Raw genomic sequence first — 25,389 nt, forward strand, 5'->3', positions numbered from 1 at the left:
AATCATTCCAGATTTAAAAGACCGTACAATATCCTAGTTTTTTTAATGATTTGCAGATGCTCGAGACTTAGTACGGACCTCGATGACAGACGCTTTTAACAGTCCCCAAAACAAATCTTCGCCTCGGAATTTTGTTGAAGATTCGAAATGGCTTCTGGTCATAAGTAAAATGTAGCAGCGAGAAGCCACAATCAATACCTTCACAATATGATAGTATTGACCATGTTACCGACGAGAGCGCTAGTAAAGCGGAGTTACTAGACACGGTTTTCCTTAGTTGTGTCACCAAAGATGAAGAAGTAAATATTTCAGGATTCTAGTCAAGAATAATGAGTCGGTAAGAAGTTTGTGTCCTTTGGTGTAGAGAATGAACTCACGTCACTTAGTGAAGGTAAGTCTTTCATAAATTACACCATCCTTCTTGAAACCCAAATTCTCAGTTGTTATAATGAATGAAAAATACCGTCTGGATCACCATTTATTAGTGATGACCAATTTCGATATGAATAGCAGATCATTGTCAGATATGGTATAGCAAGATGCATTGTAAGTAGATATTGCAGTACTGACAAATTGCATCTAGAGCCACCAAATGTGATTAAAACTGGCTGAAAAAAGAAGTACTGAATCAGCCGGTGATCTGTATTCATTAGAAAGCAAATCCTTGTGCTCCAAAATGCATAGCAACTAGATTCCTTTCAGAGTATGCTGATGTAGTAGCTCAGTACTTAGCAATCATATCAATCGCTGACTCGACGAGGGATCCGCCCTTAAAGACTGGAAAGTTGCGCTGCTCGCATCAATACATCATACATAGGATATGAAATAGAAGTAATCCTCTGAGATATGGAGATATGTGTTATTAATGTCTTATAGGATTTTGAACGCAGACTGTGTTCCAACATTATGAAATACCTCGAGCAAAACCATCTACTGACTTGTAATTAACACGGGTACTGAAAATTATGTTTTAGAGAAACACAAGCCGTTCTTGATTCGCACGAAATGTGCTATCGACTGTTCAGTCCACATTTCTACGTATTATGAAGGGTTTTGACACTGATACTCAAAAGCGGCTTATACTCAAATTGCATGACTACAGTCATTAGAAGATCAAAACGATTTACTGAATGATATCTAAAAGTGGCAATTGACCCTGAACAACAAAAAATATGACGTCTGTTACACATGTACCAAAATAATCTGTTATATTTCGGTTACACGATACACAGACTTAAACGTTGTCAATTCAGTTAAACGTATAGGGATTTCATTTACGAACAACTTAAACTGAAGCAGTCACATAGAAAATGTTTTGCGGAATGCAAACCGAATATTACGTTTTATCACCATAACACTCAGAAGGTGCAACAAATCTGCGGAAAAGACTGGTTACACTTACAAAGTTTATCCGTCTTCTTATGGAACATCCGTGCTCGATATGAGATCGTTACGATGTAGATTCTCGGAAAAGCTAAAAGCAGGGAAGGTCGTTTTGTAATACCACGAATTAGTGGAGACAGTTTCACAGGTATATTAAGGGAGTTGAGTACCAGTCATTAAACCTAAGATGTATTTTGTTACGACGACGATGATGAACAGGTTACTGGTTGACATTTCACTAGAAATTCTTTACCAAACGGAAAAATGAACGAAAAACATCACCATTACTGCCGCTCTTCATACATAAACTTGGATATCATCTTCACAATCATACTAGTAAATAACACGCTCTGGGGACGTTCTCTTGGGACGAAGATTCTGAAAGTATGGTTATGGCGCGTTATGTGGGACGTAATTACATGCAATAACATGAAAACATGAAGGAGGGAGAGGTAGATCTGTTTAGTTCATAGAATCCACCCACAAACATTGTGTATTTAGATTTGTGTTAGTAAAAATAGGCCCATTATGGAAGCTTTTTTACCCTAGAAGGTAACGTTACACCGTTTTCTTGCTAAGACTTCTTTGTTCTACTCTGTTCATTATAAGAATAAACCTCACGTAACTATTACACTTTGTATTCTTCCACGTTTGCTGGAACCTCATTGTATTTCGTTTCACGTTAAGTGAAGTGGAAACCAAGCTGTCCTGAATACAGTCAAGTGCGACAATGAGGATTCGTTTTATTCCGTATGTTACACGTACATCGATTCGGCGACGATACAGGGAAACCGCTTCCACCGGCGCATTTAACTTGCGCAACACTAGCAGGCACGTGATCCAACTAAACTGCATTGCAGTGATGTGAACAGTTGCAGTAATGACGTAAAAAGAGACGAGCGTAGAACAATATAGCTTTTAATCTCATTTAATTTTTAAACGGAAAGAAATAATACACGGCAAAACTCAGGCGATACACTTCTTAGGTGAGCGGACGGAAAACATAACAAGCTCTCGATCTTAGCCGACATAGTATTGTAATTAAAACAACAGTGATGGAAATTCCTGGCTTTAACAAGGGTAATTTTTCTGCATGAGCTATGTGCAGCGTAAAAGCGCCCTACTGATTTCCCATATAGTCTGTCGTCTGGTAATCTCTGAACTCCTTCTATATAGGACCCCGAGGAATACATTTCAGTACTGCTACGTTGAATATGAGGCGATCAGCAACAGAATCCCAAGTCATCAAACAATTTGACATTTCCTCCTCTTTTACGACGGGCTGTTCTGCAATTGGCCATCGCTTGGCCGTGACGTTTCACAAAACTTCGTGCATTAGCTCCAGTACGTTTGGTAGCTTAAATGTTATTTCTCGTGAACTTGACTTCAGATCAGTTCTACTGGGTTCAGATTGCAGTGTTACTGTGGTAACTATAAAAATGCGGCATTTGTACAATTTGCCGACGCCGTGAAAATTATTGCTTTCCATGTTCCTACGACATCAAAGAACTGCTGAACAACTCTGTAGACACCTACGACAGCGATGAATGCTCTGGCTTTCGTGCATGATATTGTGGTGACAGGAAAGAGCATGGAAGGCCTGGAAAAAAATGGGAACTGTGGTGATGGAACAAGCTAAGAGAGTAGGTTTAATTATAAACGAAAGTAAAACAAAGATCATGGTAATAGGAAGAAGAGCTCAGTTAGGGCCAAACCATCTAACAATCAGGAATCTAACAATACAGAGGACAGACATATTAATGTACCTCAGTGTTAACATCAAGCAACAAAACCTTATAGAACAAGAGATCGTAATGAGAATCCAAGCCGGAGTAAGATGCCTAGGAGCTATACATAACATCATAAGATCTAAGTTGAGATCCTGGCAAGCAAAAATAAGAATGTATCAGACCAACGTCAAACCATTAGAGTGCTACGCAAGCCAGACATTGACCCTGCAGAAAAAAAAGATGGACAGTAGAGAATAAGGAAAAACAGCGAACTCAGGAAGTTATACACATTACATGACATCGTAGCGAGTGTGAAAACTAAATGACTGAGGTGATACGGACATGTGAGCAGGAGAGAGTAATAAACGCAGCAATACAGGGTGTTACAAAAAGGTACGGCCAAACTTTCAGGAAACATTCCTCACACACAAAGAAAGAAAATATGTTATGTGGACATGTGTCCGGAAACGCTTACTTTCCATGTTAGAGCTCATTTTATTACTTCTCTTCAAATCACATTAATCATGGAATGGAAACACACAGCAACAGAACGTACCAGCGTGACTTCAAACACTTTGTTACAGGAAATGTTCAAAATGTCCTCCGTTAGCGAGGATACACGCATCCACCCTCCGTCGCATGGAATCCCTGATGCGCTGATGCAGCCCTGGAGAATGGCGTATTGTATCACAGCCGTCCACAATACGAGCACGAAGAGTCTCTACATTTGGTACCGCGGTTGCGTAAACAAGAGCTTTCAAATGCCCCCATAAATGAAAGTCAAGAGGGTTGAGGTCAGGAGAGCGTGGAGGCCATGGAATTGGTACGCCTCTACCAATCAAAGGGTCACCGAATCTGTTGTTGAGAAGCGTACGAACACTTCGACTTGAATGTGCAGGAGCTCCATCGTGCATGAACCACATGTTGTGTCGTACTTGTAAAGGCACATGTTCTAGCAGGACAGGTAGAGTAACCCGTATGAAATCATTATAACGTGCTCCATTGAGTGTAGGTGGAAGAACAGACTGATGAAACTAAAATGAGCTCTAACATGGAAATTAAGCGTTTCCGGACACATGTCCACATAACATATTTTCTTTATTTGTGTGTGAGGAATGTTTCCTGAAAGTTTGGCCGTACCTTTTTGTAACACCCTGTATATGGAGAAGCCGAAGGAAGGGGACCACTATGATGGCAGAGAACGAGATGGATAATACCATGGGAGACATGCAGATAATGGGTCTGGAAGATGAAGATGCAGTTGACAGGAAGGTGTGGAAGGCAGGCCTCAGTGAGGCCAAAGATCGTCTGCGGTTTCTGTGGCCAGTAGAATTAATTATAAGTAAGTAATTCCAAGTAAAGCAGATGCTGACACATGTGAATATTACCGAACTATCAGTTTAATAAGTCATGGTTGCAAAATACTGACACGAATTCTTCGCACAAGAATGGAGAATTGATAGAAGTCGACCTCGGGGAAGATCGCTTTAGACTCCGGAGAAATGCAGCAACACGCCAGGCGATACTGAACTAAGACTGATCTTAGAAGATAGGTTAAGGAAAGACAAACCTATGTTTGTAGCTTCTGCGGACTTATTGACAATGTCGACTAGATTGCTCTCTTTGATATTCTGAAGGTAGCAGGGGTGAAACAGAGAGAGCGAAATACTATTTACAACTTGTACAGAAGCCAGAAGGCAATTGTAAGAGTCGAGGGACATGAAAGGGAACCAGTCTTTGCGAAGGGAGTGAGACAATGTTGTTCAATCGGTACACTGAAAAAAGAAAAACTTGGAGTAAGAATTAAAGTCCAGGGAGAAGAAGCAAAAAGCTTGAGGTTTTTCGATGCCATTGTAGTTCTGTCAGAGACAGCAAAGGTCTTGGAAGAGCAGTTGAAGGGAATGGACAGCACTTGAAAGAAGTCTATAAGATGAACTTCAACGAAAGCAAAACACGGACGTCGGAATGTAGTCGAATTGAATCATGTGATGCTGGAATTAGTTTAGGAAACAAGACACTAAAAGTAGTAGATGATTTTTGCTATTTCGGCAGCAAAACAGCGATAATGGCCGAAGCAGAGAGGACGTAAATTGTAGACTGACAATGGTAAGAAAAGTGTTTCTGAAGAAGAAAAATTTGTTAACATCGAATATAGGCTTAAGTGTGAGGAAGTCTTTTCTGAAGGTATTTGTCTAGAATGTAGTGATGTACTTTAATGTAATAGGGACGATAAGTAGTTTAGACAAGAAGAACATATAGGCTTTTGAAATGTGAGGGTAAAGAAGAATGCTGAAGATTAGAAAAGTAGATCAAGTATATAATGAGGAGATACTGAATAGAATTGGTCGAGGAACGAAATTTTTGGCACAGCTTGTATAGAAAAGAGGAGGGATCAGTCGATTAGACACATACTGAAACATCAAGGTATCGCCAATTTAATGATGGAGAGCAGCGTTGGGGTGTAAAATCGTAGAGTGAGACGAAGAGGTGAGTATAATAAGCAAATTCAGAAGGATGCAAGTTGTAGTAATTATTCAGAGATGAAGTGGTTTGCAGAGGATAGAGTAGCATGGAGAGCTGCATCAAACCAGTCTACGGACTTTGGTCAGTTGACAAGCTGCGACACGAAGAAATTAAATGTATGAATCTTAGGACGACGTACGCCAATGGCCAAAACCAGTTACCCTAGTACGTCGTACCAAGTGACCTAGACGGTGTCTGTCTTCACAATAATTGGTCACGGTTGCCGAAAATGTCTTCGGCAACATCGTGCATTTACTTGTAAAATCACGGGTCTTTTCTATTATTCAAGAGGGTTAGATTACAATTTCTGAAATGCCCCACTCGCTTGGCTACATTTTCGTGATATAAGGATGTCCTTTGGAAACAGCAAAAAATTATTCAAATGTATGCAGTTCAGGATTATCTCACAATAGTTACTGTGATCCACATCACCTTGAGATCCTTTACATCGGTTTATGAGCATCTTCATTGTTCATCTAACAAGTGTCAGTTAAGTGAGTAGTATTAGCTGGTAGGTTCAAATGGCTACGGGACTTAACTTCTGAGGTCATCAGTCCCCTAGAACTTAGAACTACGTAAACCCAACTAACCTAAGGACATCACAAACATCCATGCCCGAGGCAGGATGCGAACCTGCGGCCGTAGCGGTCGCGCGGTTCCAGACTGTAGCACCTAGAACCGCTCGGCCACTCCGGCCGGCTTAGCTGGTAGTTTTGTTGCCTCCATGTTACGGGATAATGCGCATTTCAACTGCAAGTTATTATGTTTCAGATCTCACTCGTTAATCTCATGGCAACTTTCAACTCGCTTGTTTCTTTGAAATCAATTTCGAGCCTTTTTATGGCTTCTTATTCAGGCGCTTAAGGAGCGTTACCGATGCATCCGCGAATATATCATGTTGCTGGAGCCACAGCATGCTCTAATGTAGTTATAATGAGGTGAACTGTGTTATATTTACTACATGTTGTGGTACAACAACAAAGTGTACTTGCTTGTCTATTTAATTTCGATAACTGTGTCTCATATCTGAAGATGACGTCATAAAGCTTTGAAGTCGACTGCAAATAAAGTGAACGACAAACACAGCTGTGGAAAACTAATATGAAAATAGCCAATGTGATCCAGTAGTATCACTGCAAATCGCGCATCGCCTGCTTAATGGCCGGTACAAACCTCGTCTGGAGGTTTCCATCGCCGTGGATACGGGGACGAGGTTCTGCGACGTGATGTCATTCCCTTGCGGTGCAGTGGTCAGCGGTGAGACGTCACCCCGTACGTTCCCTGTCAGCTTAGCGCCACCTGCAACAGCTGCGGCACCTCTCACCTTCTGAGAAGTGGTTGAGTTGATATTACCTTTGGCGCCTTCGATTTTGCCTAAATTTGGCGCCAATTGTTGTTCTCGAACCATAGCACCGCGGAAAGCACCAGTTGCCAACGTGGCAGCACTGAGAAGCGTGGAGAGCTTCCGCCAAATGCCATAATCGGTAACGTCACCGTGGGTAACTCCCGGCGTGGCAGACGTGTCGATGGTGTTGGCCGTCTCCGACAGCAGAAGGCACAAGAAGAGAATCAGACGAAGAAGCATTGTGCCGCGGCTTGCCATGTGAAACTGACAGCTCCACCACACTGCAGCCGTTTGTGTGTCGCCCATTGGTGTACTGAGAGGTCGCGCGGCGCACGTCGAAGCTTTTATCCGGCTGACAGCCGCTGCATCGCGCAGGCCGCGTTGGTGGGAACGCAGCGTGAGTCGGCACCTTTATCGCCGTATGCTCCTTCCGTCCGACTGCAAGGTATGGAGAGGAGTAGGCAGGCGGAGAGACAAGAAATTTGCTCGGCCCTGAAGAAAACGGCACGAGCATCACATTGCCTAATTTCTCGCCAGGTCCTCTCTCGCACGTCCTACATCTATCGGAGACCGGGAGGGGTAATTACGTGACCTCTGGCTACGGTGCTGATGTTACGATGTTTTCCGGCTTCTTCGCGAGGGAAAGCGCCCGTTTTGTCCAAGCAACCTGCCTGCCAGGGACAGCACAGTCTTCCTTACCTGCAAATGACGTAATTCTGCCTCCGGAAACTGACAGTGAAATTACGAGATATGAATAAATTGTACTTTGTTCATTTTTGAGGATCCACTGATTGTAACACCTGTCAATGTTTTAGAACATACCTGACATTGTCAGAACAGCAGAAAGCGATCGTAAGAAGGTAATCAATTGTGAAATTTTGAAAATTTCTGAAACTTGCTATAAAACTTTCAAAATTTTTCTGCAGGTTCTCTCAATTACATTTAACATTAAAAATTATTTCGAAAGTAGTGACCAGTTTCGGTAGCTTAATTATCATCTTCAGGACACATTTAGTATTATAAATGCCCTCGCAGTCTACAGTACTGTTGCATCGTCTATAACATTGTTATTTTAAATTTCCAGGTAAAATGTGCTATGTTCAGCCGCGACATCTATGGCAGCAGTTGACACAAAAAACCTCTCGTAATTTTTTTTATACATTGAAGCGTCCACGTAATTATTTCCGTTACTTAAAATAACGACTTGTATGTGTACGTTATTTTTTACTATTGACTGTAGGTACATCTTACCTGGCAAATCTGTGCTTGAAGTTACTGACTGTAACGGAAATAATTACATGGACGCTTCAATGTATAAAAAACAAGCCTTTACGCCGCTGTGAAGGCTTCTTGTGCCAACTGCTGTCATAGATATCGTGGTTATACATAGCACATTTTGGCTGGAGATTTAAAGTAAGAATGTTGTGGACGATGCAACGGTTTTGTACACTGCGAGTGCAATTATAATACTACATATGATCTGAAGATGGTAGTTAAGCTACCGAAACTGATCATTACGTTCTAAATAATTTTTTTAATTTTAAATGCGATTTAGACAACATATAGAAAAATTTTGGAAATTTTAAAAGTCTTACAGTAAGTTTTTTAAATTTTTTGTAATTTTAGAATTGGTTATCTGTCACTATTTTTGTTGGAACGGAGTCCACAGCGGGAAGTAATGTCTTGAAAGACAATCTTCCACCATGGTTGTCATAGTTAGAATTAGAATATCCTTACCTGTGTTACCACTTTCAAGTTTTATATCTGGCTCTCTGATGTAAATATTTGGGTTGCAATGAAATCTGATGTATATTATATATTGTTAACATGCAGATGGGTGATGCAAAAGACGAATTATACCACACACAAAACATGTGTTGGTATTTTACGATTGTGGAAAAGACAGAATTGAAGGATATTCTCCTAATCCCAGCTACGAATGTCTGTCTTTCAGGTTATTTCATGTAATATATACGATACAACTACAATGGTGGCAAGTGTAGTTGTGTTGTGAACAAAGAGGCACCTACTAGTAAAGCAGCTTTCCTAATTGAAACAAAATATATATTTTGTAAGCAATATTCCCCTAAATTAGGAAAACAGTTGAAATTAATATGTTTACTGCAGAGAAAAGGGACTAAACCAAGCCCGTGTATAACGTGAGGCTATCATTTCCTGTTTAAAATATTCATAAACGTATTATTATACTATTTCCATTTTTTCATTCTATTTGTGCCATATATGCTTACAAAACATCAGTACCGGTCTCAGTATTCAGATATTTTCCGACAATTAGCTCCGACCAAAAGCACTGTACGTCTTCTGGGCTTCCACTAATCAGAAAGGGCAACAAACAACCATGTAAAAACCGAAGGATCACTACAGGGATTAAAGTATCTTATGAAAGGAAAAGGAAAATGTATCTGTTGACAGGAACAAGTAGAGATCCTGAAGTAGTTGCGGACTACAAAACTACTCGAAATTACAACGAAAAGTTATTAAAAATTAAAGAAACATGCACATAAAATGGCAATTACGAGAACAGACTGAAGGCTGTACGGAATGTAGTGAAACGGGGGAAAGAACAACCAACTACAGAAAAGGATAACATCACTACTGAACTGAAAGGAACGGCTGTAATTGATGAGTCATAAGTAACAAATATACTTCACAATCATGTGAATGTATCTCCAGCTTCTCCTTCTGAGATTAATAGAGTTATATATTTTCCGTAAAATAAAAGCTCAACTGGATTAGATGATGTTTCCAATAGTAAACTAAAGATTTGTCCGTATATAGTAAGCCCTGTCTTATCTGAAATATGTAATGCATCACTAACTCAAGGCATTTTTCCAGAGAGACTGAAATATGTCATTGTTGAACCGCGTCTTAAGAAAGGTGACAATAGAGATGTCAATAACTGCAGACGCGTGTCACTACTGACACCCGGCAGGATGACGGTTCAATCCCGCGTCCGCCCAACCTGATTTAGGTTTTCCGTGATTTCCCTAAATCGCTCCAGGCAAATGCTGGGATGGTTCCTTTAAAAGGGCACGGCCGACTTCCTTCCCCATCCTTCCCTAATCCGATGAGACCGATGACCGCGCTGTCTGGTCTCCTTCCCCAAACAACCCAATCCAACTACTGATACCGAGAAGGACATGTATTCCGGAACAGTATCTCACCTGAACAACAATAACATCCTCAGTAAATTACACTTTGAATTTCAAAAGAGTTTTTACTACTGAGAATGGCATTTACACGTTCACTCACCATATGTTGCAAGACTCAAAGAACCAAATAGCGCCAGGTAGCTGGTAGGAACTCCTTCACAATCCCAGTGAAGAATACTCCTATTTCATAGATTTAAAGACCCTGCCTACGCTGGCTCTTGGTTTGTCCTACCTTTATATCGAGTTTGTACCACGATCTTATTTTCCTCTATAATTCCAACCGACAGGGAAAGGCAACAAGAATCCATCCCAATGTTTTTGTTACCAAGAAAACTCGTCGTGGATTTGCCTGCTGTCAAACAGTCCGGGACATAAACAGTCCTCCAGTCGGTTCTCTGGAGGGGACAGCTGAAAACAGAAGTATGAACATCCGAAGGAATATACACAAGACTGCGATTTGGAATGTACAATCATAACAGCTAAAGACAATACGGTATATTTTTCTGGTAGATCAGATAACCCCATCAATGGTCTTGCCTTATTACAACACAAGGGATGGAATGCTGCAGTGACTGAATACTAGGTTGTCAGTGACCGAATAATACTAGTTAAATTCAGCACTAGTCCTTCAAGCTAAATGTAATACACCAACTTCAACAGCTGATGATGAAGAGTTAGAAGAATTTTATGCGTCTGTTTCCAGCTGCCTACAGTCCGTACCCAAGAAGGAAGTTACTGTAGTGCAAAGGGATTTTAATGCTAAGGTAAGGAAGTGGGACTCATCAAACGAACTACTTGGCTGTCATGGTTTGGACAAAAAAATGATCGTGGACACCGACTGACTCAGTTCTGTGAGGAAAATCACTATCCACGAAGACTTCGCACCTGGAGCATACCAGGTGGAACATACTGTTCAAAAAATGGTTCAAATGGCTCTGAGCGCTATGGGACTTAACATCTGAGGTCATCAGTCTCCTAAAACTTAGAACTTCTTAAAACTAACTAACCTAAGGACATCACACACATCCATGCCCGAGGCAGGATTCGACCCTGCGACCGTATCAGTCGCGCGGTTCCGGACTGAGGCGCCTAGAACATACTGTAATCTGGTAGATTGTTCACTGATTGGCTTAAGAGGAGGTAGTCCGTTAAAAACATTAAGACTCTTCCTGGTGCCGATTGTGGTTCTGACCATCAGCTTCTATGTCTTGAACTGAGAATGAAACCGTCAAAATGTAAAGGATCACGGCCAAAAGCAATAAGGTCAGAGCAGAAGGATGAAATTGATATTTTTAGAAATCGAGCCCAGGAAACGCTTTCGACACACCAGTCAGATAACATGACATCTGCAGAGAAACGGAATTTTGGGAAGGAGACATTAGTGAAACAGCTGAGTAAGTTTTCAAAGATAGCAAAAAGGTGAAGAATAAAAATAACTGGCTTGCTAACTAAGCCATACAAATCATTGAGGACAGGGAAGTGCTGAAGATGAGAGGATTGCAGGGAACTCAGTAGTATCGCAAGTTATTGGCGTTAATACAGAGAAGCTGCCGAAGAGACAAAAATAATTACATCAATGAAACATGTAAGAGCATTGCGAAACTCCAGGATTGCACTGAGACCAGAGACACCACCCCTCAAACCAATGATAGGGTTATGGAAGACGAAAATGGCGCACTTCGAACCAAAACGGTACTAACTGCTCATCAGTGCAGAACAAAGTGCAACAAGTCGTACGTGGATAAAAACGGAAAGCTTGGTCGTGCAAACATCCCAGCGGAGAAAGAAGGTAATATCTTAAAATAAGAAGTCCGAAAAGCTATAGCTAAATTGAAAATAACAAAGCATTTAGACCTTACATTATTAACTGCCGAAACGATCAAAGCATCTGGAGATTTTTGTTTGAAAATCATGCGTCAAATATGTAACAGCATATGGAGTAACGGAACGTGGATGGAACACTGGACAATGTTGATAATGATTCCGTTTCATAAGAAATGGAGTGCTCAGTGTTGTGAAAACTACAGGACCGTTCCATTAATTTAACATTCCAGCAAGATTCTTCTAATTGTCATGCATGAACTCCTGCGAATTTACTTAGAAAAAGAAATTCTACCAGAGCAAGATGGGTTTGAGCACAACAGAGGAACACGAGAATCGATTCTCAATGTCAGACACTTAATTGAAAAATGTAGATAATTATGTACTCCATTAGTTCTTTGATTCTTGGACTATACCAAGGCTTTCGACTATGCTCGATGCGAGGAACTGTGGAACGTACTAGTAGAAATGGACGTTCCTGATTATCTTATTGCGCTTATCAGAAATCTCTACTATGTAGGCATTATTAGAAAACAATTTGTCACGTGATTATAAAAGGAATCGTTTCACATCATTACGATTTATCGTGCGAATGTGCCATGAAGCATAGAAGTAACTAACTTAGTAAATCAAATGACAAATTCTGAAAAGCAGAATTACTGCGCGTATATCAGATACCCTTGTCAGTGTGAATTATTACGACTTTTTTCTGGTGTTCAAAGTCAACAGTAAAGAAGTGAATAGATCAAATATGTTTCCGATGCTAGTGTTTGGTTCCAACGACTCGTCTCTTCACTTGTATGTAATAAGAATGTTTCCAACCTTGGAAGCGACGTACTTCCCAAATGACTCTTCACGTGCGATTTTTCACGAGGAGGATCGCTAACGACTGCAAGTTCTGAAAGAAGAAACGTTATTATGAATCAGTTCTTGTCACAACTTACGATTCACAATGGTGCATCGGCTTAATGTTGCACGTATGCGTAGGAAATATGAAATGTAATAATGTATTTTATATGATCTTCAGTAAACCAAATAAACACGGAAGTAAAAGAAGTACACCGTTACCACTATTTCTGCGTTCATACTGACACTTAACGTACATAAAGCTGTCATTAGAAAAATATATTCCACTTCTTCCGTAAAATGTTTACGATTAGTTTAGAAACTGTCGCGGTATGTATGGATTTTCTTCCTCCTATAAGTGGGAACAGGCCATAGAGGCTGCGTGATACCTGGTTTAGTAGACTGTTAACGAGCTGCTGAAGGAGTACCGGACACAGGGTCGACGTGATCTTCATTACAGTACTAATTGATTGGTAAATGTTTCGAGAACACTTGAAACGGAGTGTGGGAACAGGCTGAGGCGTTCCTTGTGAGATGTTCATTGTGAAGAGCATGCACGTGTCAGTACTTGTAAGAACCAATGTGAAACTTCGTCGTCCCGGCGGTAGGGGACACAATACGCCAACACACGGATGGCCCATCGCGAGAGCACGAGCCATGTTGTCTGTCGATAAATCGCGCTTTTGTTCTCGAGCGTCATCAATGGACGGTTCGCAGAGGTTTCAGCGGTTCATTAAAGATGAAAAGTTTCGTTAAATGAATTGGCGAGAGCAAAATCCGAAGCCAATGGGTTAAAGCTTGAAGCACAAAGTGACGATACATCACAAAGACAGAAAGCATTGTCAACAAACAATGGCTCTCATTCAAAGGCCTAGCTCGTTTCAGCCTCAGTAGTTACGCCTGCGTTGCTGCACCGTTCCTGAGCAGATGCTGACGACGTGGTCGGGTTCGTAAAGAAAAGGCCGTGCTTTTCTCATTTTATTCATCTCGAGATGCGCCACCAGTTACATGCAAACTGTTGGTGAGAAATTGGAAATATCAAGACTGAAATTAAGGATCGCGAGAAATCACACACACACACACGCACACACACACACACACACACACACACACACACACACACACACACACACATTACTGTGAACTGCCTAACAACTGAGGCGTTTGCATCAGGTTCCTGACTGGTTTGATGAGCGCGGCCACGAATTTCTCTACTGTGTCAACCTCTTCATCTCAGAGTAGCACCTACACCTAAACGTTTTAATTATTTTTGGTATATCTTCCTTACAGTTTTTACCTGGCCAGATAAACACGCGTTTGCTCGCCGCTTCTGGGATTCGGGGAAGCGCGCAGACATTGGCTCGAATTCGCCTGGTGGATTAAAGACGAGAGGCGGTGTGCCGGTCCCGCAACCTGGATGTGATTTTTAAACGGTTTTCAACATCCTACAGGTGCCTACGTCCCGTATTACACGATTCTCAAACTCTCCGAAAACATTGTTTCACATTGAATGACATTAGATGCAGACATATGGGTGTATGAATTCCGTGGCATGGGAAAGGGGTGTCGACAGGAAGGGCATTCGGCTAGCCTCTGCCACTAACATTGCCAAATGCAGATTAACATTTCGATCACTTGACGATACGCGACAAGGCAACCCCTAGGAAACTTTCTAGTAGACTGGGAGGCTATTGCCTGATGTCTGAATACGTGTCCTATCATTCTCTCCCTTTTTCTAATAGCATTTTCCGTAATATACTTGGACTGCCGATTCAGCATAGAGGCTCCTAAATTCTTATGAGTCGACTTCATAGTCAGCATCCATCTGTAACACCACATCTTAAACGCTCAGATTCTATTTGTTGCCAGTTTCCTCACAGTCCATGACTGATTGCCATTACAATGCTGCCCTCTAGACGTACATTTTCAGCAATTTCTTCCTTGTTTCAAGGCCTAAGTTTGATATTAATAGACTTATAACTAGGAATGCCCTTATTGCCTCTGGTAGTCTACTTATTTATGTAAAATTTCCTTCGTCCGTTGTCTATTGTTCTGCTACCAATGAAATCTAGTTATTTCGATTCACCTTCTATGTACGTGGCCCGAATTTTCAGTTAAGTTTAACGCTCTCATTTCTGATATTTGCAGTTGCTTTCGCCTTTATTTGGCGTACTTTCAGTCACAAATTCCAACCTCATTTGCATGTTAATTCCATTGAACAACTTCTGTAAGTCTTTTTCACCTTCACTGAGGATTGCAATAGCATTAACGAACCTTGTCACTGATATTCATTCACCCTGAATACTAATCCGCACCCTTCATCTTTTATTTCTGTCATTATCTGTGCGATACACTACCTGACCAGTAGAGGCAAAGACAGTGTCCCTCCCTTGTGGCCTGTCTAATCTGAACACTTCTGCCACAGTCTCACATTCTTACTGTTCCTTTTTGTTTCATGTATATATATTTGAGTAAGAAAGACTAAGATGACGAGGAGTCTAAGATGACGAATATTTAATTTAATGGGATTGCCGAGAGAGAGCAGCACATGAAAGACTTGCCTTGCTAGATGGTAGCGCTCCACCTGTGGTACAATAGGAACTAAAGGTAACTGCACCCATTTAGCTGTGAGACGCCATCATTTGTATTTACACGCATGTTCGTTGTAGTAATTCAGTGCATCGAAATAACATCTGAACTACAAGAGCCGGCCGAATTGGCAGTGCGGTTCTGGGCGCTACAGTCTGGAGCCGAGCGACTGCTCCGATCGCAGGTTCGAATCCTGCCTCGGGCATGGATGTGTGTGATGTCCTTAGGTTAGTTAGGTTTACTTAGTTCTAAGTTCTAGGCGACTGATGACCTCAGAAGTTAAGTCACATAGTGCTCAGAGCCATTTGAACCAACCATTTTTTGAACTACAAGTGGTAAGTTTTTCTACCCTCGTTTCATTTTTTCGTAGACTATGAACTATGCTGTTCCTTTAATGTAAATAGTAATCACCTAAGAGAATATAGTGAACTGTTGTTTTTAGGGCCAGCCGGGGTGGGTGAGCGGTTCTAGGCGCTAGGGTCTGGAACCCCGCGACCGCTACGTTCGTAGGTTCGAATCCTGCCTCGGGCATGGAAGTGTGTGATGTCTTTAGGTTAGTTGGGTTTAAGTAGTTCTAAGTTCTAGGGAACTGATTACCTCAGAAGTTAAGCCCACTTGCTCAGAGCCATTTGAACCATTTTTTGTAGTTTTTAGGTTTAGATTATAAATGGTCGCTTCGGGTAAGTTGACGAATTTACTTGGCGGACCAGATGACGAATTCGTCACTTATCAGAACATTTCGTAAATTATTTTAGTAAGATTTTCAATTTCATTTGCAGTATTCAACATGGCTAACAAATATAAAACAAATACCCATAGACAGCAATGGCCACAGGAATCTCTGACCCCAGCTGGGCAGGAGGTAAGGAATGGTGCGGCAGTGCATGCAACTGCGGAAAAGTACAATCTTCCAGAATCTACATTGCGGCGTTACGGCAAAGAACACAATAAAGAAATAAGTATTCTTAAATGTAATACCTTGCGTTTAAGTTGGAGACATCACAGGAGTTAAATACATCCCTGGAAATGGAAAAAAGAACACATTGACACCGGTGTGTCAGACCCACCATACTTTCTCCGGACACTGCGAGAGGGCTGTACAAGCAATGATCACACGCACGGCACAGCGGACACACCAGGAACCGCGGTGTTGGCCGTCGAATGGCGCTAGCTGCGCAGCATTTGTGCACCGCCGCCGTCAGTGTCAGCCAGTTTGCCGTGGCATACGGAGCTCCATCGCAGTCTTTAACACTGGTAGCATGCCGCGACAGCTTGGACGTGAACCGTATGTGCAGTTGACGGACTTTGAGCGAGGGCGTATAGTGGGCATGCGGGAGGCCGGGTGGACGTACCGCCGAATTGCTCAACACGTGGGGCGTGAGGTATCCACAGTACATCGATGATGTCGCCAGTGGTCGGCGGAAGGTGCACGTGCCCGTCGACCTGGGACCGGACCGCAGCGACGCACGGATGCACGCCAAGACCGTAGGATCCTACGCAGTGCCGTAGGGGACCGCACCGCCACTTCCCAGCAAATTAGGGACACTTGCTCCTGGGGTATCGGCGAGGACCATTCGCAACCGTCTCCATGAAGCTGGGCTACGGTCCCGCACACCGTTAGGCCGTCTTCCGCTCACGCCCCAACATCGTGCAGCCCGCCTCCAGTGGTGTCGCGACAGGCGTGAATGGAGGGACGAATGGAGACGTGTCGTCTTCAGCGATGAGAGTCGCTCTGCCTTGGTGCCAATGATGGTCGTATGCATGTTTGGCGCCGTGCAGGTGAGCGCCATAATCAGGACTGCATACGACCGAGGCACACAGGGCCAACACGCGGCATCATGGTGTGGGGAGCGATCTCCTACACTGGCCGTACATCACTGGTGATCGTCGAGGGGACACTGAATAGTGCACGGTACATCCAAACCGTCATCGAACTCATCGTTCTACCATTCCTAGACCGGCAAGGGAACTTGCTGTTCCAACAGGACAATGCACGTCCGCATGTATCCCGTGCCACCCAACGTGCTCTAGAAGGTGTAAGTCAACTACCCTGGCCAGCAAGATCTCCGGATCTGTCCCCCATTGAGCATGTTTGGGACTGGTCTCACGCGGTCTGCACGTCCAGCACGAACGCTGGTCCAACTGAGGCGCCAGGTGGAAATGGCATGGCAAGCCGTTCCACAGGACTACATCCAGCATCTCTACGATCGTCTCCATGGGAGAATAGCAGCCTGCATTGCCGCGAAAGGTGGATATACACTGTACTAGTGCCGACATTGTGCATGCTCTGTTGCCTGTGTCTATGTGCCTGTGGTTCTGTCAGTGTGATCATGTGATGTATCTGACCCCAGGAATGTGTCAACAAAGTTTTCCCTTCCTGGGACAATGAATTCACGGTGTTCTTATTTCAATTTCCAGGAGAGTATAATGACCTTTAATTAATGTATTACGTTCGAAAAAATTAAATTTTATTTACTTTTCAGACAACGCCGACCAGCGCCGGACGGTTTCGATGCACATTCACTGATGAGCAGCTACAAAACCTCAAGGAATACGTCCAGGACTGTCACAGAAGAGCATTCGGCTTAACAAGGGAACGGTTTACAACTCTACGCTGAAACACTGCAGATTCCACACCGCTTCAACAAAGAAACAAGAAAGTCGGTGAAGACTTCATCCAGAGCTTTAAGGACAAATCCAACGTTTCGTTCGGACTGGCAGCTTTTTACAAAACTAGCGTTGAAGTGTTCTTTAGTCTCTACTCACAGATTGTAACTGAGAAAAAGTGTGGGCCTCATCAAATTTATAGTGTAGACGAGGCTGGCTGCTGCACTGCTCCCACTAAAAATTTGAGTGTCTTAATTTGTAAAATTTTGTGGTAAGGTCTATGGGACCAAATTGCTGAAATCGTCGGTCTCTAGGCTTACTCACTAGTTAAACTAACTTACGCTAAGGACAACACACACATCCATGTCCGAGGCAGAACTCGAACCTCCGACGGGAAGAGCCGCGCGAACCGTGACCGTGTGGCTACCCCGCGCGGCAGAGTGTCTTTAATCCAAAAGTAAATCGTAAGGTTATCAAATTGTGTTCTTCTGAAAAGTGTTTACCATCAAGTTTCAATGCTGTTGGTCACTGTGTCTCACCTTTCTTCATACTTCCCTGGGTGCGGATGCAGCAGCACTTCAGCAAAATTCAACACCCGGTTCTGTGGGTGTTTGTAATGAATATGGGTGGATGAGCGCTGCAACCTTTATCCTGTGGTTAGAACATTTCATACACAGCGTAAGGCAAAGCAAGGAAAACCCAGTTCAGTTGCTGATGGATAACCACAAACCACATGTTACATTTAATAGTCTCAATTTACGTCGAGAAAATCATATTACAATCCTGGAGATTGAAATAAGAACACCGTGAATTCATTGTCCCAGGAAGGGGAAACTTTATTGACACATTCCTGGGGTCAGATACATCACATGATCACACTGACAGAACCACAGGCACATAGACACAGGCAACAGAGCATGCACAATGTCGGCACTAGTACAGTGTATATCCACCTTTCGCAGCAATGCAGGCTGCTATTCTCCCATCGTAGAGATGCTGGATGTAGTCCTGTGGAACGGCTTGCCATGCCATTTCCACCTGGCGCCTCAGTTGGACCAGCGTTCGTGCTGGACGTGCAGACCGCGTGAGACGACGCTTCATCCAGTCCCAAACATGCTCAATGGGGGACAGATCCGGAGATCTTGCTGGCCAGGGTAGTTGACTTACACCTTCTAGAGCACGTTGGGTGGCACGGGATACATGCGGACGTGCATTGTCCTGTTGGAACAGCAAGTTCCCTTGCCGGTCTAGGAATGGTAGAACGATGAGTTCGATGACGGTTTGGATGTACCGTGCACTATTCAGTGTCCCCTCGACGATCACCAGTGGTGTACGGCCAGTGTAGGAGATCGCTCCCCACACCATGATGCCGGGTGTTGGCCCTGTGTGCCTCGGTCGTATGCAGTCCTGATTGTGGCGCTCACCTGCACGGCGCCAAACACGCATACGACAATCATTGGCACCAAGGCAGAAGCGACTCTCATCGCTGAAGACGACCCGTCTCCATTCGTCCCTCCATTCACTTCTGTCGCGACACCACTGGAGGCGGGCTGCACGATGTTGGGGCGTGAGCGGAAGACGGCCTAACGGTGTGCGGGACCGTAGCCCAGCTTCATGGAGACGGTGGCGAATGGTCCTCGCCGATACCCCAGGAGCAACAGTGTCCCTAATTTGCTGGGAAGTGGCGGTGCGGTCCCCTACGGCACTGCGTAGGATCCTACGGTCTTGGCGTGCATCCGTGCGTCGCTGCGGTCCGGTCCCAGGTCGACGGGCACGTGCACCTTCCGCCGACCACTGGCGACAACATCGATGTACTGTGGAGACCTCACGCCCCACGTGTTGAGCAATTCGGCGGTACGTCCACCCGGCCTCCCGCATGCCCACTATACGCCCTCGCTCAAAGTCCGTCAACTGCACATACGGTTCACGTCCACGCTGTCGCGGTATGCTACCAGTGTTAAAGACTGCGATGGAGCTCCGTATGCCACGGCAAACTGGCTGACACTGACGGCGGCGGTGCACAAATGCTGCGCAGCTAGCGCCATTCGACGGCCAACATCGCGGTTCCTGGTGTGTCCGCTGTGCCGTGCGTGTGATCATTGCTTGTACAGCCTTCTCGCAGTGTCCGGAGCAAGTATGGTGGGTCTGACACACCGGTGTCAATGTGTTCTTTTTTCCATTTCCAGGAGTGTAGTTTATTGGGTTTCGCCCCGCATACCAGCCACGGTATGCAACCGCTGGATGCGGCTTTCTATGGCCCATTTAAAACTGCCTACAACCTGGCTTCTGATAATACCTTAATGGGACAATCGGAACAAGTTATAACTATTAAAGACGTTGCTGGGTTATTTAAAGTAGCATACCGCAAGGTTGCTACAATAAGCAACGTCGTAAACGGATTTAAAGCAGGTGGATTGGTGCCAATGTATTCCCAAATATTCAGTGATTCTAATTTTGAGGCAGTAGAGACCACACAATGTCTCAAAGGTTAGGCTGGATGAAAAAGAAGTAGCTTGATCATTTGATGCCTCTGCAGTAACGCAGTAGGCCTAGGTGAACTGACTTGTGCTCCTGAAGTTAACACTGATGAAACTGCAAAGCCTGGACCATCTTGTGTACAATCATCCTACTTTACCCCGCTTCTTTTACCCAATGCTGTCAACAAAGAAAGGAAGCAGAGGAAAGAATTGCCCTCATTCCACATCACGAGCAGCCCTGTCAAAAGAGCCTTAGAAAATAAAGAATCTGAGAAGAAAGCCAAAGGAAATAAGAAACGAGAAAATCAAAAGAAAAGAGATGAAAAACGGAATGCCAAAAAGGTGGATAAGAGTAAAAGATAAAATAAATGTGATAAGGAGGACTTTTTGGAAGACTCCTCAGTTTCCTCGATATCAATCACTACAATGAAGATGACGACGATATTGATCTCGTCGGAGAAAAACCTTGTACCATCTGCATTAACTATGAAAAATCAGACTTGATACGGTTGTCTTGCTGTCAGAAATGGGCCCATGCTGCTTGTACTGGGATCACTGCTGCGGAAGCAAAGCGTAAAAGCATACGTATGGGACCTACCCGAGGACAAGATGACGAATTTGACATTTTAAAAACGTTGAAACAATTACCATAAATGTAGATTTCGAAAAATTATTAAATCAGTAGTTGAAATGAGGGTAAAAAATTTCGCGAGCTTACTGTCGTCACCTTACCCTCCCTTCCCCTATTCGTCTTCCACAACAGCCTACAACACTTATCTGAGAATTTCAGACGTTGTTAGACGTTTTTTCTAGCTTGTCAAATCGTATGAAACTACCTTGGTTGTTGTTAACTCTTGCTTTCCTTGTGAAACGTGACATCAAATCTGCCTTTGTGATGCATTTGTCATTCTTAATGTAAAACTGACCGTCATCTGACAGGTCTGTAATTACGTTTTTCCATTCTTAAGTGTACTATTCTTATCAGGAACTCGGATGATGAGCACTTAAGCTAAATTTATCTGCCTTTGCTGTTATCGAGATTAAGCAAATGATATTCCTCCGAAAGTCCTACGATTTCACATATCCTGCACACTATATTGAAAAATCATTTGGCTGCCGCTTGTCACAACGGTTTCTGAACTTTTTAAGGAACATTGTCTACCTTTCCTCAAGCAAGCGTTCCAAAGTTCTCTCTGACTTTGCATCTAATCAATGATGCCTTCCAATACCGGTACCTATCCGTTCTTCTACCACGTCAGCACGCAGTTCCTTCCCATCACAGACGCCCTCATTGCATCCCTGTCACCTCTGTACGTCCAGTTTACAATTGTGACTCCAGCAATAAATTTACTTTGCGCATTCAAGGGCCGCACCTCACGAGCTGCAGAAATCGCAAACTTACGTTCGGCGTCGCGTTTACAGCTGGAGTGTACACAAAGCGTCACGCTGCCACCAACCGATCAGCGGGACATAAAGCCGGAATTGTCATGGCTAAAGCGTATACACAGCATTGCTTGGAACGGTGACGCAAAGGCGATTCCTACAGAGTGGATGGTACAACATGAGCCGAGCGTAGACATGAGTAGGGTCGCTGTGGCGGTACGAGACCGGTGATTTATCACTCATATGTAAACCAATCGCAGCTGTCACCCCTCCCACCTCCCGCCTGCCGCCGCTTTCCCTTCCTGCTCCACGCCCCCCCCCCCCACTCCCCCGCTCACCAAGTTGTCCAGTTGGGCGGTTATCCTGCCTTCATTTTCGATCAAATTTATGACCTTGTGAAGTTATCCTAATGGTTGGAGGGCTGATGTTGGTGTTTATTTAGCACTTAATTTATTTCTCATTTTATTATACTTACCAGTACCAAGATTGAAACTTTATGTTCGTATCACCCATATCTTAATTAACATAAATTATTACCCAATACGTCTATCAGAGATATTTCCCCATCACCTCCCATCACTAAAAAAAAAAAAAATAGTTGTCCCAGTTTCTGAGGTCCTGCTGTCACACGCCATCACCCCTTCACTGTATTGGCATCTGGGCATGCTAGGGAAGGTCGATGATCTTGATCATCATGAAACACTGGCAGGCATCTACCACCTCCAGACAAAATAAGACAAAGTAAACAAAATGCACACACACACACACACACACACACACACACACACACACACACACACAGTCATTTACTATTATTCATCCAACAGCACAATGGTTCTGATGCAATGGAGCAGAAATCAACATTATTTTATAGTGGGTGGAGCAAATAAAAGTGGCCTGGAGAACAGAGTTCCACGGTACATGCAAAAACAGCAGATGAATGCAATGACAGTACTAACCTGGCTATAGCTGACAGTGTGCCGGCCGCGGTGGCCGTGCGGTTCTGGCGCTGCAGTCCGGAACCGCGGGACCGCTACGGTCGCAGGTTCGAATGCTGACTCGGGCATGGGTGTGTGTGATGTCCTTAGGTTAGTTAGGTTTAAGTAGTTCTAAGTTCTAGGGGACTTATGACCTAAGATGTTGAGTCCCATAGTGCTCAGAGCCATTTGAACCATTTGAACCATAGCTGACAGTGAAAGTGATCAACCACATCGCTTGGCAATTTTGCATTGTTAGAAAGTTGCTGAAAGCTGGTCAAAGCTGAACTACTGGAATTCCTGCAGTCTCACCCAAAATATTCTGCTGCATTTCTTGAAAACTATGAGGCTTGTTGGAATACACCTTAAAATTGAGGGTTCCCCACATAAGGTAATCGCCACTGACAGATCAGGTGCCATGGGTGACCAGCTAGGGTAGCAGCCAGACTGACCTTTGCTGACAACTCTGTCAGGTTGATGATTCTGTAAATATGCTCCAAGGTTTGGTGGCTGTATGGGCAGTTGTGGGGAGAAGAGGAGTTTGTGGCACAACTTGACCAGAAGAAGGGATTGGTTGGTAGGACATGTTCTGAGGCATCAAGGGATCACCAATATAGTATTGGAGGGCAGCGTGGAGGGTAAAAATCGTAGGGGGAGACCAAGAGATGAATACACTAAGCAGATTCGGAAGGATGTAGGTTGCAGTAGGTACTGGGAGATGAAGAAGCTTGCACAGGATAGAGTAGCATGGAGAGCTGCATCAAACCAGTCTCAGGACTGAAGACCACAACAACAACAACACATGGGCAGTTGCTCAATCCTGTTGCAAGTAACTGAATGTCGTTTCTCCTTCATTAATGCTGCCACAAATGTTATCCACTTGTGTGGAACATTTTTATTTGCCCCACCCCACAAGTCAGAGCAGGACACACATCTGTATCCAGACACTGAGGTTCCATTGTCTGGACTACACTCATTGCGCCAAAGCTAAGTGTATTCAGTGTACTGCTCTTCGCCATTACTTCTCAAATGACTGTCAGTATATCAAAATATGTACATTTAGGTGTAGGACTAGATATTGACTGTGAAGTACTAATAGGAAATGAAAACATTCACCATGATGCTTAAGTGCAGTTTACTGAGATGGAGTGGGATCACCTACAAAGCAAGATTAAATATATCAAAGGTATGATGACTACAAAGTACGACCTGTCTCAACCTCCTTCAACTATTTACAGCATTAGCAAGAATGTGTCCAACATCAAGATGTACAGAACTTTAACACAGAACTTAACGTCTGTAGACACTTCACTGTGCAATTATTTACATCGTTAAAGCATTGTGAATGTGTGTGGTCTAAACTATGCATTATGGATTGTGAAAGACAGGATAAGCAGGAGTTAGTTATTTTTAAATATGTGTATTCAAACTGTACCAAAGTCTGTTAAAGCTCTCCATAGGTGTTATATCCTTACAAGCAGAATTTGCACATGGATGAAAACAATTATTCACAAAACATTGCAGTGGATGATGAGTACATATAAATAATTACGTCAAAACACACACACACACACACATTATATACATATATAACAAAATAGTTTTATTTCCTGTGTAAAATATCGTCTTTTTTACTTGTAATGTGATTTTGTAGTTTATAAAGGCATGCAGTTATTATAGCTCAGTCAGTAAGATAATTGCATGGGTTCGTGTTTATAAGATAGAGTAGTTCCATTGCTTTCCTACCCCCAACTGGCTAAGCTATTTGGTGCACATTTCATGCACATTATTTGTAAGGATGTTTTAATAAATAAAGAAACGCATAACACCAAAAATATAGTATTTGTTCCCTTTTATAGCCCTCACAGTGTAATTTAATAGGGGACACTCCATACATTTGACATTCTTCATCAAAAGTAAAACTCTTATAACAGAAATCAACTTAGAAATATGTACAATAATCTGTAACACTTACAGAAACTTGTGAATTTTGTGCGAAGTTTTACATAAAAAGTGCATCAGTTGTCTAGGAAACAAATAATAGTCAATTAAATTCAAATTATGGCAATTTCCTGTAAGTTCTTATAAATTTCAAGAATCAATGTTTACACAGTTTTAGTCTAAGCCACTTGAATAAGCCTTAACACACTCTCTCTAAACGAATCAAGCGAATCAACAGTTTACAGTTACAGTATCATGACGTATTCAGGAATAATTTGTTCCAGAATATTTAAGACGACTGGGTTTAGAAGATTTCTTGGCCAAAAAGAATATCTTGCACGCTTCATGCTCTGTTAACATCGACTTAATGGATGAGTCCAAAGTACTGAAAGCTGCTTCAGTGTTCAGAACCTATAGTATACACTCATTACCATTACTTAAATTAACAACTTATAGTATCACTCTTTAATTATTGCATTTGGTGTCGAGAATCATAACCTTATTCATTTTTTCCACAGTATCTATGGTGATGGTATGAGGGATAGAGATGAATTGGTTGTAGAGCCCGTTGTATGTTTCGTTTATACCCAAAGC

This window comes from Schistocerca nitens, chromosome 4 (genome assembly GCF_023898315.1).
Source record: "Schistocerca nitens isolate TAMUIC-IGC-003100 chromosome 4, iqSchNite1.1, whole genome shotgun sequence".
NCBI lineage: Eukaryota > Metazoa > Arthropoda > Insecta > Orthoptera > Acrididae > Schistocerca > Schistocerca nitens.